Source organism: Oncorhynchus masou, chromosome 17 (assembly GCF_036934945.1).
Source record: "Oncorhynchus masou masou isolate Uvic2021 chromosome 17, UVic_Omas_1.1, whole genome shotgun sequence".
In the NCBI taxonomy this organism is placed as follows: domain Eukaryota; kingdom Metazoa; phylum Chordata; class Actinopteri; order Salmoniformes; family Salmonidae; genus Oncorhynchus; species Oncorhynchus masou.
In genome coordinates this window covers 3,640,684-3,660,427 of record NC_088228.1, presented here as the reverse complement: position 1 = coordinate 3,660,427, position 19,744 = coordinate 3,640,684, and the positions used below count along the sequence as shown (strand labels likewise).

Here is a 19,744-nt window from a genome sequence, read left to right as displayed (position 1 = left end):
AACATGGCTGTAATAGAATGTTGTTGTGTCATGTTAATGGGGTTCTAACATGGCTGTTATAGAATGTTGTAGTGTCATGTTAATGAGGTTCTAACATGGCTATAATAGAATGTTGTAGTGTCATGTTAATGGGGTTCTAAAATGGCTGTTATAGAATGTTGTAGTGTCATGTTAATGGGGTTCTAACATGGCTGTAATAGAATGTTGTAGTGTCATGTTAATGGGGTTCTAACATGGCTGTAATAGAATGTTGTTGTGTCATGTTAATGGGGTTCTAACATGGCTGTTATAGAATGTTGTAGTGTCATGTTAATGGGGTTCTAACATGGCTGTAATAGAATGTTGTAGTGTCATGTTAATGGGGTTCTAACATGACTGTAATAGAATGTTGTAGTGTCATGTTAATGGGGTTCTAACATGGCTGATATAGAATGTTGTAGTGAGAAAGAGAGCGATCGGGAGAGAGAGATTGAGAGAGAGAGAGAGCACCAATTTGTAGAGCGAGAAGAGGTAGCCTAAAATGACTAAGACCTTTCAGAAGAAAGATTTGTGTCTGAGTCTCTGAGTTGTGTTTGTTGGTATAAGACTGTCTGCCTCTGTAGTGTCTGAACCATAGAGGGCGGACCTCCCCATTCAGGTCATAATGGGTGGAGATTCTATTTCAACGGTCTCCACAACAGCACTACCATCAGTAGGATATTCAACACCTTACTGCTCACCTAATATACCTTCACATTGATTTGCCATTAGTCTAGATTAGTCTGTAGTCTCCAGTCACAATGTGATGCTGTGTTGTCTCTGGAACTAAGGCATTATCAGCCATGGGTCATTTTCTGCATGAGGTGAATAGAAAATAATAGAGTACCTGGAAATCTGTATTGAAATACACAACGGCAATCAGGAACACTTCAGGTAGCAGAGAAACGCAGCCCTACCTGCAGAGAAACACAACCCTACCTGCAGAGAAATGAAGCCCTACCTGCAGAGAAACGCAGCCCTACCTGCAGAGAAATGAAGCCCTACCTGCAGAGAAACGCAGCCCTACCTGCAGTGAAGCGCAGCCCTACCTGCAGAGAAACGCAGCCCTACCTGCAGAGAAACGCAGCCCTACCTGCAGAGAAACGCAGCCCTACCTGCAGAGAAACGCAGCCCTACCTGCAGAGAAACGCAGCCCTACCTGCAGAGAAACGCAGCCCTACCTGCAGAGAAACGCAGCCCTACCTGCAGAGAAACGCAGCCCTACCTGCAGAGAAACTAAGCCCTACCTGCAGAGAAATGCAGCCCTACCTGCAGAGAAACGAAGCCCTACCTGCAGAGAAACTAAACCCTACCTGCAGAGAAACGAAGTGAAGCCCTACCTGCAGAGAAACTAAGCCCTACCTGCAGAGAAACTAAACCCTACCTAAAGAGAAACTAAACCCTACCTAAAGAGAAACTAAGCCCTACCTGCAGAGAAACCAAGCCCTACCTGCAGAGAAACTAAGCCCTACCTGCAGAGAAACTAAGCCCTACCTGCAGAGAAACTAAGCCCTACCTGCAGAGAAATTAAGCGAAGCCCTACCTGCAGAGAAACTAAGCCCTACCTGCAGAGAAACGCAGCCCGACCTGCAGAGAAATTAAGCGAAGCCCTACCTGCAGAGAAACTAAGCCCTACCTGCAGAGAAACTAAGCCCTACCTGCAGAGAAACTAAGCCCTACCTGCAGAGAAATTAAGCGAAGCCCTACCTGCAGAGAAACTAAGCCCGACCTGCAGAGAAACGCAGCCCGACCTGCAGAGAAACGCAGCCCGACCTGCAGAGAAACGAAGCCCGACCTGCAGAGAAACGAAGCGAAGCCCTACCTGCAGAGAAACAAAGCCCTACTTGCAGAGAAACGAAGCCCTACCTGCAGAGAAACGAAGCCTTACCTGCAGAGAAACTAAGCCCTACCTGCTGAGAAACAAAGCCCTACCTGCTGAGAAACAAAGCCCTACCTGCAGAGAAACGAAGCCCTACCTGCAGAGAAACGAAGCGAAGCCCTACCTGCAGAGAAACAAAGCTCTACTTGCTGAGAAACGAAGCCCTACCTGCAGAGAAATGAAGCCCTACCTGCTGAGAAACTAAGCCCTACCTGCTGAGAAACGAAGCCCTACCTGCAGAGAAACTAAGCCCTACCTGCAGAGAAACGAAGCCCTACCTGCAGAGAAACTAAGCCCTACCTGCAGAGAAACTAAGCCCTACCTGCAGAGAAATGAAGCGAAGCCCTACCTGCAGAGAAACTAAGCCCTACCTGCAGAGAAACTAAGCCCTACCTGCAGAGAAACTAAGCCCTTCCTACTCTGATGATGTTCTTCTGTGTTTCCTCTCCAGGTTCCATGTGGGAGAGATCCATACGACAGATCGGCTTTGAGAGGTAAGAGATAAGGAAAACATGTACAGTACATAGATAAGAGTTAATAAAGTGAATAATGTTATTATTATATACAGTATTTCTGCTGTATATCTCATGTACATAATTTAAAATATCAAACCTGAATAGAAATGTCACACATTAGAGGACAGCAGAACATACCACAGATGAGAATATATTGTGAAATATATCACCCACTATCTGTCTTAGAGATATACGTTTTTTTGGTCCGTATGGAACATTTCTGGGATCTTTTATTTCATCTCATGATAAATGGGACCAACACTTTATTTTTGTTCAGTATAATTAGTTAGGGCTCTGGTCAAAAGTAGTGCACTATGTAGGGAATAGGGTACAATTTGGACACAGACCAGGTTTCTAAATGCTTCTGGTGGTTCTGACCTGTCCTTCTCAACCTGTGGTTTCTGTTGAGGTTAAACCTCATTATGCCTGTCAGTCTGTTGATGTTAAACCTCATTATGTCTGTCAGTCTGTTGATGTTAAATCTCATTATGTCTGTCAGTCTGTTGATGTTAAACCTCATTATGTCTGTCAGTCTGTTGATGTTAAACCTCACTATGTCTGTCAGTCTGTTGATGTTAAACCTCATTATGCCTGTCAGTCTGTTGATGTTAAACCTCATTATGTCTGTCAGTCTGTTGATGTCAAACCTCATTATGTCTGTGAGTCTGTTGATGTTAAACCTCATTATGTCTGTCAGTCTGTTGATGTTAAACCTCATTATGTCTGTCAGTCTGTTGATGTTAAACCTCATTATGTCTGTCAGTCTGTTGATGTTAAACCTCATTATGCCTGTCAGTCTGTTGATGTTAAACCTCATTATGTCTGTCAGTCTGTTGATGTTAAACCTCATTATGTCTGTCAGTCTGTTGAGGTTAAACCTCATTATGTCTGTCAGTCTGTTGATGTTAAACCTCATTATATCTGTCAGTCTGTTGATGTCAAACCTCATTATGCCTGTCAGTCTGTTGAGGTTAAACCTCATTATGTCTGTTGAGGTTAAACCTCATTATGTCTGTGAGTCTGTTGATGTCAAACCTCATTATGTTTGTGAGTCTGTTGATGTTAAACCTCATTATGTCTGTCAGTCATTTATCTACACTGATTGAAGTGGATTTAACAAGTGATATCTATAAGGGATCATAGTTTTCACCTGGATTCACCTGGTCAGTCTATGTCATTGAAATATTATGTTTTGTAGAGAAATTTGGCTGGCTGAATCTATGAACATAGAACTCAGTGGTTTCTCCATGAAGCCCTACCTGCACGATCAGACAACGGAGGAATCGGGCTAGTCCAAAGAGGGAGGGGTGTGCCTTTTAATAAACAGCAACTGGTGCGCTGCTTCCAGGAAAATCTCAAGATTTTGCTCACCTGATATAGAATACCTCATGCTAAGTTGCACACCTTTTTTTATATCTACTAAGAGAGTTCTCATCCGTAATTATCAAGGCTTTCTAAATTTCTCCACAGGCCAACACCACTGTGGCACTCAACAAACTGTATTGAGCCATAAAGAAAACAGGAAAGCGCACACCCAGAGGCAGCGTTTATGGTGGACGGAGATCTTAACGAGGGGAGACTTAAAACCATTCTACCTCATTTCTACCAACATGTATCCTGTGCCACTAGGGGAGCGCTAAACTCCAGACCACTTTTATTCTACACACAAAAATGCATAACAAGCCCTCCCTCTGGCAAATCTGACCACGACTCTATCCTCCTGCTTCCTGTTTACAAACAAAAGCTAAAACAGGAAGTACCAGTGACACGCTCAATACAGAAGTGGTCAGATGAAGCGAGGCTACACGACTGCTTTGCTAGTACATACTGGGATATCTTCTGCTATTCATCCAATAGAATTGTGGAGTTTACCACATCGGTCATCAATAAGTGCATCGACGACATCGTCCACACAGTGACTATACTAATGTATCCAAACATAAAACCATAGGTTACAGGAAATATCAGTGCTGGGCTAAAGGCTAGAGAATCTTAGAAGGAACGGGAAAACGGACACATACAAGTAAGCGCTACAACCTCCAACCAGACATCAAACAGGAAAAATGAGAATATAAGGAGGAAGGTGGAATCTTGTTTTCATCAGCTACAATGTTCATTTTATGTGGCAGGGCTTACAGACGATAACGGACTACATAGGGAAACCGTGAGCCGTGAGATGCCCAGTGACGCGGCCTTCCAAACGAGCTAAATGCCTTTTATACTCGCGTAAAGGAAAACAACACCAAGTCTTGCATGAGAGCCCCTGTTGTTCTGGATGACTGTGAGATCTCGCTCACTATGGCCGATGTGAGTAAACAGCAAGGCATTCGGGCCAGATAGAATACTAGGGCACGTTCTCAAAGCATTCACAGACCAGCTGGCAAGTGACTTCACTGACGTTTTCGATCTCTCTTTGTCCCAGTCTGTAATTCCAACATCTTTCAAGCTGACCACCACTGTCCCTGTCCCCAAGAACTCCAAGGTAACCTGCCTAAATGCCTATTGCTTTGTAGCACACAGTATGAAGTGCTTTGGAAGGCTGATCATGACACACATCAACGCCATCATCCCAGATGCTCTAGATCCACTCCTATTCGCATGCTGCCTCAACAGATCCACATATGACTCGGGTTCAGACTACGGATCAGTGTTCAACACCATAGTGCCCTCCAAGCTCATCACCAAGCTCGGGACCCTGGGAATGAACACCTCCCGCTGCAATTGGATCCTGGACTTCCTGATGGGCCGGCCCAAGGTGGTGAGGGTAGGCAGTAAAACCTCCGTCATGCTGACCCTCAACACGGGGGCCCCCCAGGGGTGTGTGTTTAGTCCCCTCCTGTACTCCCTGCTCATCCTTGACTGAGTGGCGATGCACAACTCCAACACAACCATCAAGTTTGCTGATGACACGACAGTAGTAGGCCAGATCACAGACAGCGATGAGACAACCTACAGGGATTAGGTCAGAGACTTTGCAGTGTGGTGCCATGACAACAACCTCTCCCTCAATGTTGGTGAAGCTAAGGAGCTGATTGTGGACTACAGGAGAAAGAGGGGAGAGCCTGCCTCCATCCACATCGATGGGGTTGTAGTGGAGTAGGTTGAGAGCACCAGGTTCCTTGGTGTCCACATCACTAAGAACTTAACGTGGTCCACATGCCCCCGCATAGTAATGAAGAGGGCATGACAGCGCCTCGTCCCTCTCAGGAGGCTGAAAAGATTTGGCATGGGCCATCAGATCCTCAAAAGTTCTACATCTGCACCATCAAGAGCATCTTGACAGGCTGATTGTAGTGTAACAACGGCAAGTCTCATCTGTTTCTGTCTGTCTCTCTGTGTCCAGTGTGATAGGTGCAGATGCAGGGAACGGTATCCGTGTGTTTCTCCCTGACGTAGGGATGTTTCTAACTGGTCTGGGCTGCTGGCTGCTGTGTCACAGTCTGGTCCAAAACAGACCACCAGAGGACGTGGTTTACGACTTCGAACCGGAGGAAGGGGTGAGTGGAGGGACACACACACACACACACACACACACACACACATACTCACACACACTTTTAGTTTTCTTCATTTATTAAATTGAAGTTGAACTCTAATGAAAACATTTATTACAATACAACCTTATATTTTTCTGTTATAAAATCAGTTGATTTCCTTTTATTAACATGAATTTATCATCACAACAATTACTTCACAAATGTTATGAATTGGTTAGGAAATACCTGAAGGCTTTAAGGTTTTATTAAACCTTATCAAATCAAATCAAATGTTATTGGTCACATACAACATGGTTAGCAGATGTTAATGCGAGTGTAGCGAAATGCTTGTGCTTCTAGTTCCCGAAGGTGCAGTAATATCTAACAAGTAATCTATGCTACGGGGCGGTAGTCATTTAGTTTAGTTTTCTTTGCCTTCTTGGGTACAGGAACAATGCTAGCCATCTTGAAGCATGTTGGGGGACAGCACTGGGACAACTGGGATAGGGAGAGATTAAATATATCCGTAATCACTCCAGTCAGCTGGTCTGCGCATGCTCTGAGGACGCGGCTATGGATGCCGTCTGGGCCAGCAGCCTTGCGTGGTTTAACACATTTAAATGTTTTACTCACGTCGTCCACGGAGAATGGGGGGGCTGACCTTGTTAGCGGGCCGCAATGGTGGCACTGCATTGTCCTCAAAGCGGGCAAAGATGATGTTTAGTTTGTCTAGAAGCGTAACGTCAGTACCCGTGACATGGCTGGTTTTCTTTTTTGTTGTCCGTGATTTCCTGTCGAAATATGCCACATATATCTTGTGTCTGAGTCGTTGAATTGCGGCTCCAATTTGTTCCTGTACCAACATTTTGCTTGTTTGATTGCCTTGTGGAGGGAAAAACTACAATGTTTATATTCAGCCGTATTCCCAGACCTTTTTCCATGGTTAAATGCGGTGGTTTGCTCTTTCAGCTTTACCCCTGTCCGTCCACGGTTTCTGGTTAGAGTTTTAATAGTCACAGTGGGTATGACATCTCCAATGCACTTCTTTATAAACTCACTCACTGAGTCAGCGTATAGGTCTATGTTGTTCTCTGAGGCTGACCGGAACATATTCCAGTCCGCGTGATCAAAACAATCTTGAAGCGTGGCTTCTGATTGGTCAGACCAGCGTTGAATGGTTCTAGTCACTGGTACATCCTGTTTGAGTTTCTGCCTATAAGCTGATAGGAGCAAGATGGCATCGTGGTCGGATTTTGCCGAAGGGAGGGCGGGGGAGGGCTTTGTATGCATCACGGAAGTTAGAGTAGCAGTGTATTACTCTTTCGCGTAGTGCAATCAATATGCTGATAGATTTTTAGGTAGCCTTGTTAAAATTCCCAGCTTCAAAAAATGTAGCCTCAGAATGTATGGCTTCAAGTTTAAATAGAGTTCAGTGAAGTTCCTTGAGGGCCGTCTTGGTGTCTGCTTGAGGGGGAATGTACACAGCTGTGACGATAACTGAGGAGAATTCTCTTGGGAGGTAAAATGGCCGGCATTTGATTGTAAGGAATTCCAGATCAGGTGAGCAGAAGGACTTGAGTTCCTGTATGCTGTTATGATTACTCCATGAGTCGTTAATCATGAAGCATACACCCCTGCCCTTCCTCATCCCAGAGAGGTGTTTATCTCTGTCGGTGCGATGCATGGAGAAGCTTGGAGGCTGAATCAATTCCGACAACATATCCCAAAGGAGCCATGTTTCCGTGAAACAGAGAAGCTTCTGATTGGTCAGACCAGCGTTGAATGGTTACAATCTCTGATGTCTCTCTGGAAGGCAAACCTATCTCGATATTCATCAACCTTGTTGTCAAGAGACTGGACATTGGCGAGTAGTATATTCGGGAACGGTGGGCTCCGTCTCCGGAGCCTGACCCTTCTGCGGCGCTGTGGTCTTGGGTCCGATCCGTTGTCCTCTCCAAACAGAGGTTTCGCTTCGGGAAAGTCGTATTCCTGGTCGTAATGTTGGTAAGTTGACGTTGCTCTTTTATCCAATAGTTCTTCCCAGCTGTATGTAATAAGACTTCAGATTTCCTGGGGCAACAATGTAAGAAATAATACATTAAAAAAAACTAAATACTGCAAAGTTTCCTAAGAACTCGAATTGAGGCAACCATCTTGCTACGTAAAACGTAATGAAATAAAAGTTGATATCCACCATGTATAATTAGCAACCTATTTCAGAGTTCAGAGTTCAGTTAAATAAGAACATTGGAATGTTTCCTGAATCTTAATGTTTACTACATATGTATCTGAAGTGTTATTCCTTGGAAAAGTTTGTCTGGTTCATCATACTATGTTTCTCTCTCTCTCTCTCTCTCTCTCTCTCCCTCTCCTCTCTCACCCCCCCTCTCTCTCTCTCCAAGCCTACATGCTTCTATTTAAAAAAAAAATTCTCATCAATAGCGCCCCAGCTTCAAACTCTCCCATGGTTCATAAACACTGACACCAGAATTTTAGTTTAGCAGTGTTCCCCTAGAGTGGTGATAAAGTTGGAAGGCTGCCCCCTGGCATTAAGCCCCTTCCCTGGTATCTACCCACCTCTCTTTATTGCTCTGATATAATTAAAACCTCACTCAGATGGCACTCTAGACCAGATTTGTTCCTCGGACTGCCAGATGGTGAAGTGTGATTAATCTTTCCAGAGAATGCATTTCCACTGCTCCAGAGTCCAAGAGCTTTACACAACTCATAACAGTCAACGCTTGGCATTGCGCCTGGTGATCTTCGGCTTTTGTGTGGCTGCTCGGCCATGGAAAACCATTTCATGAAGCTCCCGATGAACAGTGCTACGAGCTTCAGCACTCGGCGAGCCCATTCTGTGAACTTGCTACCACTTTGTGGCTGAGCCATTATTGCTCTTAGACATTTCCACTTCCCAATAACAGCACTTACAGTTGACCGGGGCAGCTCTAGCAGGGCAGAAATTTGACAAACTGACTTGTTGGAAAGGAGGCATCCTATGACGGTGCCACGTTGGAAGTCACTGAGCTCTTCAGTAAGGCCATTCTACTGCCAGTGTTTGTCTATGGAGATTGCATGGCTGTGTGTTTGATTGTATACACCTGTCAGTAATGGGTGTGACTAAAATAGCTGAATCCACTCATTTGAAAGGGTGTCCACATCATTTTCGTCAACATCCGCTGAATTGCAGAGCGCCAAATTCAAATTAAATTACTAAAAATATTACATTTTCATGAAATCACAAGTGCAATATACCAAAATACAGCTTAGCTTGTTGTTAATCCACCTGGCGTGTCAGATTTCAAAAAAGCTTTACAGCGAAAGCAAACCAAGCGTTTATGTTAGGACAGCTCTCTCAGCAGACAAAACATTACAACCAGCTAGCAGCAAAGTAGATTGGTCACGAAAGTCAGAGAAGCAATAAAATTAATCTCTTACCTTTGATGATCTTCGGATGTTTGCACTCACGAGACTCCCAGTTACACAATAAATGTTTGTTTTGTTTGATAAAGATTATTTTTATATCCAAAAACCTCCATTTGGTTGGTGCATTATTTGTACTATTTTCTACATTGTAGAATAATAGTGAAAACATCACAACTATGAAATAACACATATGGAATGTGTAGTAACCAAAGTGTTAAACAAAGTTTTAAACAAATCAAAATATATTTTATATTTGAGATACTTCAAAGTAGCCACCCTTTTCCTTGATGACAGCTTTGCACGCTCTTGGCATTCTCTCAACCAGCTTTATGAGGTAGTCACCTGTAATACATTTCAGTTAACAGGTGTGCCTTGTTAAAAGTTAATTTGTGGAATTTCTTACCTTCTCAATACGTTTGAGCCAATTAGTTGCGTTGTTTAGGTAGGGGTGGTATACAGAAGATAGCCCTGTTTGGTAAAAGACCAAGTCCATATTATGGCAAAAACAGCTCAAAGAAGCAAAGAGAAATAACAGCCCATCATTACTTTAAGACATAAAGGTCAGTCAAGAACTTTGAAAGTTTTTTCAAGTGCAGTCGCAAAAACTATCAAGCGCTATGATGAAACTGGCTCTCATGAGGACCCCCACAGGAAAGGAAGACCCAGAGTTACCTCTGCTGCAGAGGATAAGTTCATAAGAGTTATCAGCCTCATAAATTGCAGAATAAATGCTTCACAGAGATCAAGAAACAGACACATCTTAACATCAACTGTTCAGAGGAGACGGTGTGAATCAGGCCTTCATGGTCAAATTACTGTAAAGAAACCACGACTAAAGAACACCAATAATAAGAAGAGACTTGCTTAGACCAAGAAACATGAGCAATGGAAATTAAACGGGTGGAAATCTGTCCATTGGTCTGCTGAGTCCAAATTTGAGATGTTTGATTCCAACCGCGGTGTCTTTGTGAAACGCAGATTAGGTGAACGAATGATCTCCGCATGTGTGGTTCCCACCGTGAAGCATGGAGGAGGAGGTGTGATGGTGCTTTGCTGGTGACACTGTCAGTGATTTATTTAGAATTCAAGGCACACAACTAGTATGGCTACCACAGCATTCTGCAGCAATACACCATCCCATCTAGTTTGGGCTTAGAGGGACTATCATTTGTTTTTCAACAGGACAATGACCCAACACCACCAGGCTGTGTAAGGGCTATTTGACCAAGAAGGAGAGTAATGTAATGCATCAGATGACCTGGCCTCCATAATCACCAGACCTCAACCCAATTGAGATGGTTTTGGATGAGTTGAACCTCAGAGTGAAGGAAAAGCAGCCAACAAGTGCTCAGCATATGTGGGAACTCCTTCAAGACTGTTGGAAAAGCATTCCAGGTTACGCTGGTTGAGAGAATTCCAAGAGTGGGCAAAGCTGCCATCAAGGCAAAGAGTATCTACTTTGAAGAATCTATAAGCTATTAAAAAATAAAGAGAGTCGCACACTCTATATAGGACCATGGGATTTTGGGGCGGCAGCGTAGCCTAGTGGTTCGAGTGTTGGACTAGTAATCGGAAGGTTGCAAGTTCAAACCCCCGAGCTGACAAGGTACAAATCTGTTGTTCTGCCCCTGAACAGGCAGTTAACCCACTGTTCCTAGGCCGTCATTGAAAATAAGAATTTGTTCTTAACTGACTTGCCTAGTTAAATAAAGGTAAAAATATATATATATAAACTCCCAGTAATTTATTGGGTAATTCACCACAGTTTCGGTATCAATGTGACTTCTTCGTAGTTTTGATGTCTTCAGTATTATTGTACACGTATGTAGAAAAACCCTTGAATGAGTAGTTATAACCAACATTGTGACTGGTACTGGTATGTAGTGTATGTGATCGGGTCCAAATAATAATAATACATAATAATTTATTGAATTTATTTTGCGCTTTTGTACCAACTGAGTTACTCAAAATGCTTTACATAGTAGGGGGGAAATCATCTCATCCACCATCATTGTGTAGCACCCTCATCTCAGTGATGCACGCAGACCATTTTTGTGCCAGAACGCTCGTCACCCATCAGCTATCAGGTGAAGTGGTGAGGAGTGATATTAGGAATGCCGCTGATGATTAGGTGATGGAATGTGGCCATGACACATGCCGAACCCCCCCCCTAGTCTTACAATAAGCACCATGGGATTTTGAATGACCTCAGAGAGTCAGGACACCCGGGCGACCCCCCCCCCCCCCCTAGTCTTACAATACACCTGGGCGACCCCCCAGCCTTACAATAAGCGCCATGGGATTTTGAATGATCTCAGAGAGTAAGGACACCCGGTTAACCCCCCCCTAGTCTTACAATAAGCACCATGGGATTTTGAATGACCTCAGAGAGTCAGGACACCCGGGCGACCCCCCCCCCCCCCCTAGTCTTACAATACACCTGGGCGACCCCCCCCAGCCTTACAATAAGCGCCATGGGATTTTGAATGACCTCAGAGAGTCAGGACACCCGGGTGACCCCCCCCCCTAGCCTTACAATAAGCGCCATGGGATTTTGAATGGCCTCAGAGAGTCAGGACACCCGGGCGACCTCAGAGAGTCAGGACCCCCCCCTAGTCTTATAATAAGCACCATGGGATTTTGAATGACCTCAGAGAGTCAGGACACCCGGGCGACCCCCCCCCCCTAGTCTTACAATAAGCGCCGTGGGATTTTGAATGACCTCAGAGAGTCAGGACACCCGGCGACCTCAGAGAGTCAGGACAGCGACTCCCCCTAGTCCCCCCCCTAGTCTTACAATAAGCACCATGGGATTTTGAATGACCTCAGAGAGTCAGGACACCCGGGCGCCCCCCTAGTCCCCCCCCTCAGGACACCCGGGCGCCCCCCCTAATCTTACAATAAGCACCATGGGATTTTGAATGACCTCAGAGAGTCAGGACACCCGGGCGACCCCCCCCTAGTCTTACAATAAGCACCATGGGATTTTGAATGACCTCAGAGAGTCAGGACACCCGGGCGACCCCCCCCCTCCCCCTAATCTTACAATAAGCACCATGGGATTTTGAATGACCTCAGAGAGTCAGGACACCCGGGTGACCCCCCCCCCCCCCTCCCCCTAATCTTACAATAAGCGCCATGGGATTTTGAATGACCTCAGAGAGTCAGGACACCCGGGCGACCCCCCCCCTCCCTAATCTTACAATAAGCACCATGGGATTTTGAATGACCTCAGAGAGTCAGGACACCCGGGCGACCCCCCTCCCCCTAATCTTACAATAAGCGCCATGGGATTTTGAATGACCTCAGAGAGTCAGGACACCCGGGCGACCCCCCCCTCCCCCTAATCTTACAATAAGCGCCATGGGATTTTGAATGACCTCAGAGAGTCAGGACACCCGGGCGACCCCCCTAGTCTTACAATAAGCACCATGGGATTTTGAATGACCTCAGAGAGTCAGGACACCCGGGCGAGTCAGGACAGACCCCCCCTAGACACCCCCCCCCTAGTCTTATAATAAGCACCATGGGATTTTGAATGCCTCAGAGAGTCAGACAGAGTCAGGACACCCCGACCGGGCGCCCCCCCTAGTCTTACAATAAGCACCATGGGATTTTGAATGCCCTCAGAGAGTCAGGACACCCGGGCGACCCCCCTAGTCTTACAATAAGCACCATGGGATTTTGAATGCCCTCAGAGAGTCAGGACACCCGGGCCCCCCCCCTAATCTTATAATTAGCACCATGGGATTTTGAATGCCCTCAGAGGGTCAGGACACCCGGGCGACCCCCCTAGTCTTACAATAAGCACCATGGGATTTTGAATGACCTCAGAGAGTCAGGACACCCGGGCGACCCCCCCCTCCCCCTAGTCTTACAATAAGCACCATGGGATTTTGAATGACCTCAGAGGGTCAGGACACCCGGGCGACCCCCCTCCCCCTAGTCTTACAATAAGCACCATGGGATTTTGAATGACCTCAGAGAGTCAGGACACCCGGGCGACCCCCCCCCTCCCCCTAGTCTTACAATAAGCACCATGGGATTTTGAATGACCTCAGAGAGTCAGGACACCCGAGAGTCAGGACACCCCGAGTGCCCAATAAGCACCATGGGATTTGAATGCCCTCCCCCCCTAGTCTTACAATAAGCACCATGGGATTTTGAATGACCTCAGAGGGTCAGGACACCCGGGCGACCCCCCCTCCCCCTAATCTTACAATAAGCACCATGGGATTTTGAATGACCTCAGAGAGTCAGGACACCCGGGCGACCCCCCCCCTCCCCCTAGTCTTACAATAAGCACCATGGGATTTTGAATGACCTCAGAGAGTCAGGACACCCGGGCGACCCCCCCCGAGCGCCCCCCCCCTAATCTTACAATAAGCACCATGGGATTTTGAATGCCCTCAGGGAGTCAGGACACCCGTTTTAACTTCCCATCCAAAAGTCGACACCCAGCACAGGGCAGTGTCCTCAAATGTAATTAAGGTTTGAAATGTTTCAGAACCATTCAGTCGTGTTTGGCCACCTCTAACTAGTAGTTATTCATGAGGAGGTTTGGCCACCTCTAACTAGTAGTTATTCATGAGGAGGTTTGGCCACCTCTAACTAGTAGTTATTCATGAGGAGGTTTGGCCACCTCTAACCAGTAGTTTTCTATGAGGAGCTTTGTCCACCTCTAACTAGTAGTTATTCATGAGGAGGTTTGGCCACCTCTAACTAGTAGTTATTCATGAGGTGGTTTGGCCACCTCTAACTAGTAGTTATTCATGAGGAGGTTTGGCCACCTCTAACCAGTAGTTCTCCATGAGGAGGTTTGGCCACCTCTAACTAGTAGTTATTCATGAGGTTTGGCCACCTCTAACCAGTAGTTCTCCATGAGGAGGTTTGGCCACCTCTAACTAGTAGTTATTCATGAGGTTTGGCCACCTCTAACTAGTAGTTATTCATGAGGAGGTTTGGCCACCTCTAACTCGTAGTTATTCATGAGGAGGTTTGGCCTCCTCTAACTAGTAGTTATTCTTGAGGAGGTTTGGCCACCTCTAACTAGTAGTTATTCATGAGGAGGTTTGGCCACCTCTCACTAGTAGTTATTCTTGAGGAGGTTTGGCCACCTCTAACTAGTAGTTATTCATGAGGAGGTTTGGCCACCTCTAACTAGTAGTTATTCATGAGGAGGTTTGGTCTCCTCTAACTAGTAGTTATTCATGAGGAGGTTTGGCCATCTCTAACTAGTAGTTATTCATGAGGAGGTTTGGCCACCTCTAACTAGTAGTTATTCATGAGGAGGTTTGGCCACCTCTAACTAGTAGTTATTCATGAGGAGGTTTGGCCACCTCTAACCAGTAGTTTTCTATGAGGAGCTTTGTCCACCTCTAACTAGTAGTTATTCATGAGGAGGTTTGGCCACCTCTAACCAGTAGTTTTCTATGAGGAGCTTTGTCCACCTCTAATTAGTAGTTATTCATGAGGAGGTTTGGCCACCTCTAACTAGTAGTTATTCATGAGGTGGTTTGGCCACCTCTAACTAGTAGTTATTCATGAGGAGGTTTGGCCACCTCTAACCAGTAGTTCTCCATGAGGAGGTTTGGCCACCTCTAACTAGTAGTTATTCATGAGGTTTGGCCACCTCTAACCAGTAGTTCTCCATGAGGAGGTTTGGCCACCTCTAACTAGTAGTTATTCATGAGGTTTGGCCACCTCTAACTAGTAGTTATTCATGAGGAGGTTTGGCCACCTCTAACTCGTAGTTATTCATGAGGAGGTTTGGCCTCCTCTAACTAGTAGTTATTCTTGAGGAGGTTTGGCCACCTCTAACTAGTAGTTATTCATGAGGAGGTTTGGCCACCTCTCACTAGTAGTTATTCATGAGGAGGTTTGGCCACCTCTAACTAGTAGTTATTCATGAGGAGGTTTGGCCACCTCTAACTCGTAGTTATTCATGAGGAGGTTTGGCCTCCTCTAACTAGTAGTTATTCTTGAGGAGGTTTGGCCACCTCTAACTAGTAGTTATTCATGAGGAGGTTTGGCCACCTCTAACTAGTAGTTATTCATGAGGAGGTTTGGCCACCTCTAACTAGTAGTTATTCATGAGGAGGTTTGGTCTCCTCTAACTAGTAGTTATTCATGAGGAGGTTTGGTCTCCTCTAACTAGTAGTTATTCATGAGGAGGTTTGGCCACCTCTAACTAGTAGTTATTCATGAGGAGGTTTGGCCACCTCTAACTAGTAGTTATTCATGAGGAGGTTTGGCCACCTCTCACTAGTAGTTGTTCATGAGGAGGTTTGGCCTCCTCTAACTAGTAGTTATTCATGAGGAGGTTTGGTCTCCTCTAACTAGTAGTTATTCATTAGGAGGTTTGGCCACCTCTAACTAGTAGTTAATCATGAGGTGGTTTGGCCACCTCTAACTAGTAGTTATTCATGAGGAGGTTTGGCCACCTCTAACTAGTAGTTATTCATGAGGAGGTTTGGCCACCTCTAACTAGTAGTTGTTCATGAGGAGGTTTGGTCTCCTCTAACTAGTAGTTATTCATGAGGAGGTTTGGCCACCTCTAACTAGTAGTTATTCATGAGGAGGTTTGGCCACCTCTAACTAGTAGTTATTCATGAGGAGGTTTGGTCTCCTCTAACTAGTAGTTATTCATGAGGAGGTTTGGCCACCTCTAACTAGTAGTTATTCATGAGGAGGTTTGGCTACCTCTAACTAGTAGTTATTCATGAGGAGGTTTGGCCACCTCTAACTAGTAGTTATTCATGAGTAGGTTTGGCCACCTCTCACTAGTAGTTGTTCATGAGGAGGTTTGGCCTCCTCTAACTAGTAGTTATTCATGAGGAGGTTTGGTCTCCTCTAACTAGTAGTTATTCATTAGGAGGTTTGGCCACCTCTAACTAGTAGTTATTCATGAGGAGGTTTGGCCACCTCTAACTAGTAGTTATTCATGAGGAGGTTTGGCCACCTCTAACTAGTAGTTATTCATGAGGAGGTTTGGCCACCTCTAACTAGTAGTTATTCATGAGGTGGTTTGGCCACCTCTAACTAGTAGTTATTCATGAGGAGGTTTGGTCTCCTCTAACTAGTAGTTATTCATTAGGAGGTTTGTCCACCTCTAATTAGTAGTTATTCATGAGGAGGTTTGGCCACCTCTAACTAGTAGTTATTCTTGAGGAGGTTTGGCCACCTCTAACTAGTAGTTATTCATGAGGAGGTTTGGCCACCTCTAACTAGTAGTTATTCATGAGGTGGTTTGGCCACCTCTAACTAGTAGTTATTCATGAGGAGGTTTGGCCACCTCTAACTAGTAGTTATTCATGAGGTGGTTTGGCCACCTCTAACTAGTAGTTATTCATGAGGAGGTTTGGCCACCTCTAACTAGTAGTTATTCATGAGGAGGTTTGGCCACCTCTAACTAGTAGTTATTCATGAGGAGGTTTGGCCTCCTCTAACTAGTAGTTATTCTTGAGGAGGTTTGGTCTCCTCTAACTAGTAGTTATTCATGAGGAGGTTTGGCCTCCTCTAACTAGTAGTTATTCATGAGGAGGTTTGGCCACCTCTAACTAGTAGTTATTCATGAGGAGGTTTGGCCACCTCTAACTAGTAGTTATTCATGAGGAGGTTTGGCCATCCCTTTCTTTATACACTGAATTGTTGAAAGAAATACAAAATAAAAGCCTGGGCACCGCAGTGTGTCTAGAACCAGGTGCTGGTTTTTGCAGGACCAAGTATGTATCCATTTTGGATTGGCTCTGAATCGTTTCGGCACTCTGTCTGTGAACTTTGAACTCTCTGTCTACCAACCAGGTTGAAGAGGAAGATCTTAGCCTTGATGACAATGTCCTGTTGGATGAAAACTTTGAGGCTGGGTACGAGGCCGGAGAAGAGGAGGAAGAAATGGAGGAGGAGGAAGATGAGGAGGAAGAGGAGGAGGAAGAAGAGGAGGAGGAAGAAGAGGAGAGCACCAAGATGAAGATTCTGGGTTGCGTCGCTGCCGCGGCATCCAAAGTGAAGGAGATCATTGGGAATCTGATCACCACCGCAGGGAAAGTGGTGGTCACCATACTACTAGGGCTAACAGGTCAGTGGTAGAATCAGCCTCCAACTATCTTACTGTGTACAAACCCTTCTTTATGAGTGCTATTACATTTCTTAAATATGACTATAGTGAAAATAGGGCCCAGAGATTTTCTTAGTCAGGTCACGTGGTCAGGAAAAACTTCTGGTCTTTGTTATATTTTAATGCTCACATCTCACCCACAGTGTAGCTTGCTGTAAATAAACTTCTGGTCATATTTCTTATCTGAATGCTTATTATTTTTCCACCAGGTATCATGCTGCCCCCCCCTGAACTCGGCAGTCTACTTATTGATTGGTTGATTGATTGATGAATTGATTTATAAATGTATGTGTATTTTTAAGGTATAATTCTGCCCTCCCTGACGTCTGCGGTCTATTTCTTCGTGTTCCTGTTCCTGTGTACGTGGTGGTCATTCTGCCGGACCTTCGACACCCTCATCTTCAGCTGTATGTGTGTCCTCATGGCCATATTCAGCGCTGGACACCTGGTCGTCCTCTACCTCTATCAGTTTCAGTTCTTCCACGAGTTCATCCCTCCAGAGGACAGCTACATCAGGTTAGATACTGGAAAGAACTTTATTTATTTATTTATTTTTAAATGACTGCATTAGGTGAGTTGCTGTACATGGACCCAGGCTGCCATGGTTCTAACTCTGTTTGATGACAGATCTTCAGTTGCTACTATGACTTTAGGGTGCACCACCTTGGATGGTTAGCAACGCTACCTATAGCATTAGCATCACCTTGGATGGTTAGCAACGCTACCTATAGCATTAGCATCACCTTGGATGGTTAGCAACACTACCTATAGCATTAGCACCACCTTGGATGGTTAGCAACGCTACCTATAGCATTAGCATCACCTTGGATGGTTAGCAACGCTACCTATAGCATTAGCATCACCTTGGATGGTTAGCAACGCTACCTATCACATTAGCACCAACTTGGATGGTTAGCAATGCTACCTAAATCAATGAACCTACCAGGTAAAAACAGGCACCCTCATAGATATCGTCCTAACCAACCTGCCCTCCAAATACATCTCTGCTGTCTTCAACCAGGATCTCAGCGATCACTGCCTCATTGCTTGTGTCCGTAATGGGTCTGCGGTCAAACGGCCACCCCTCATCACTGTCAAACGCTCCCTAGAACACTTCAGCGAGCAGGCCTTTCTAATCGACCTGGCCCGGGTATCCTGGAAGGATATTGATCTCATCCCATCAGTAGAGGATGCCTGGTTATTCTTTAAAAGTGTTTTCCTCTCCATCTTAGATAAACATGCCCCATTCAAAAAAATGTAGAACCAGGAACAGATATAGCCTGTGGTTCACTCCAGACCTGACTGCCCTTGACCAGCACAAAAACATCCTGTGGCGTACGACATTAGCATCAAATAGCTCTTGCGATATGCAACTTTTCAGGGACATTAGGAACCAATATACACAGGCAGTTAGGAGAGCGAAGACTAGCTTTTTCAAACAGAAATTTGCATCCTGCAGCACAAACTCCAAAAAGTTTGGGACACTGTAAAGTCCACGGAGAATAAGAGCACCTCCTCCAAGCTGCCCACTGCACTGATACTAGGAAACTTTCCACCTGGCCACCCCTACCCTGGTCAACAGCCCTGCACCCCCCATAGCAACTTGCCCAAGCCTGCCCATTTCTCCTTCACCCAAATCCAGATAGCTGATGTTCTGAAAGAGCTGCAAAATCTGGACCCCTACAAATCAGCTGGTCTTGACAATCTGGACCCTCTCGTTCTAAAATTATCTCCCGAAATTGTTGCAACTCCTATTACTATGTTCAAACCCTCTTTCGTATCGTCTGAGTTCCCCAAAGATAGGAAAACTGCCACGGCATCCCCCTCTTCAAAGGGGGAGACACCCTGGACCCAAACTGTTACAGGCCTATATCCATCCTGCCCTGCCTTTCTAAGGTCTTCGAAAGCCAAGTTAACAAACAGATCACCGACCATTTCGAATCCCACCGTACCTTCTCCGCTATGAAATCTGGTTTCCAAGCTGGTCATGGGTGCACCCCAGCCACGCTCAAGGTCCTAAACGATATCATAACCTCCATCGATAAGAGACAATACTGTGCAGCTGTATTCATCGACCTGGCCAAGGCTTTCGACTCTGTCAATCACCACATTCTTATCACATTCCGACTCAAGAGCCTTGGTTTCTCAAATGACTGCCTCGCCTGGTTCACCAACTACTTCTCAGACAGAGTTCAGTGTGTCAAATCGGAGGGCCTGTTGTCTGGACCTCTGGCAGTCTCTATGGGGGTGCCACAGGGTTAAAATCTCGGGCCGACTCTTTTCTCTGTATACATCAATGATGTCGCTCTTGCTG

General features: G+C 45.4%; 1 pseudogene; it reads left to right on the top strand.

Moving 5' to 3' along the window:
- LOC135558083 (piezo-type mechanosensitive ion channel component 2-like) overlaps positions 1-19,744 on the top strand; it is a 243,148-nt pseudogene that overhangs the window by 30,893 nt on the left and 192,511 nt on the right.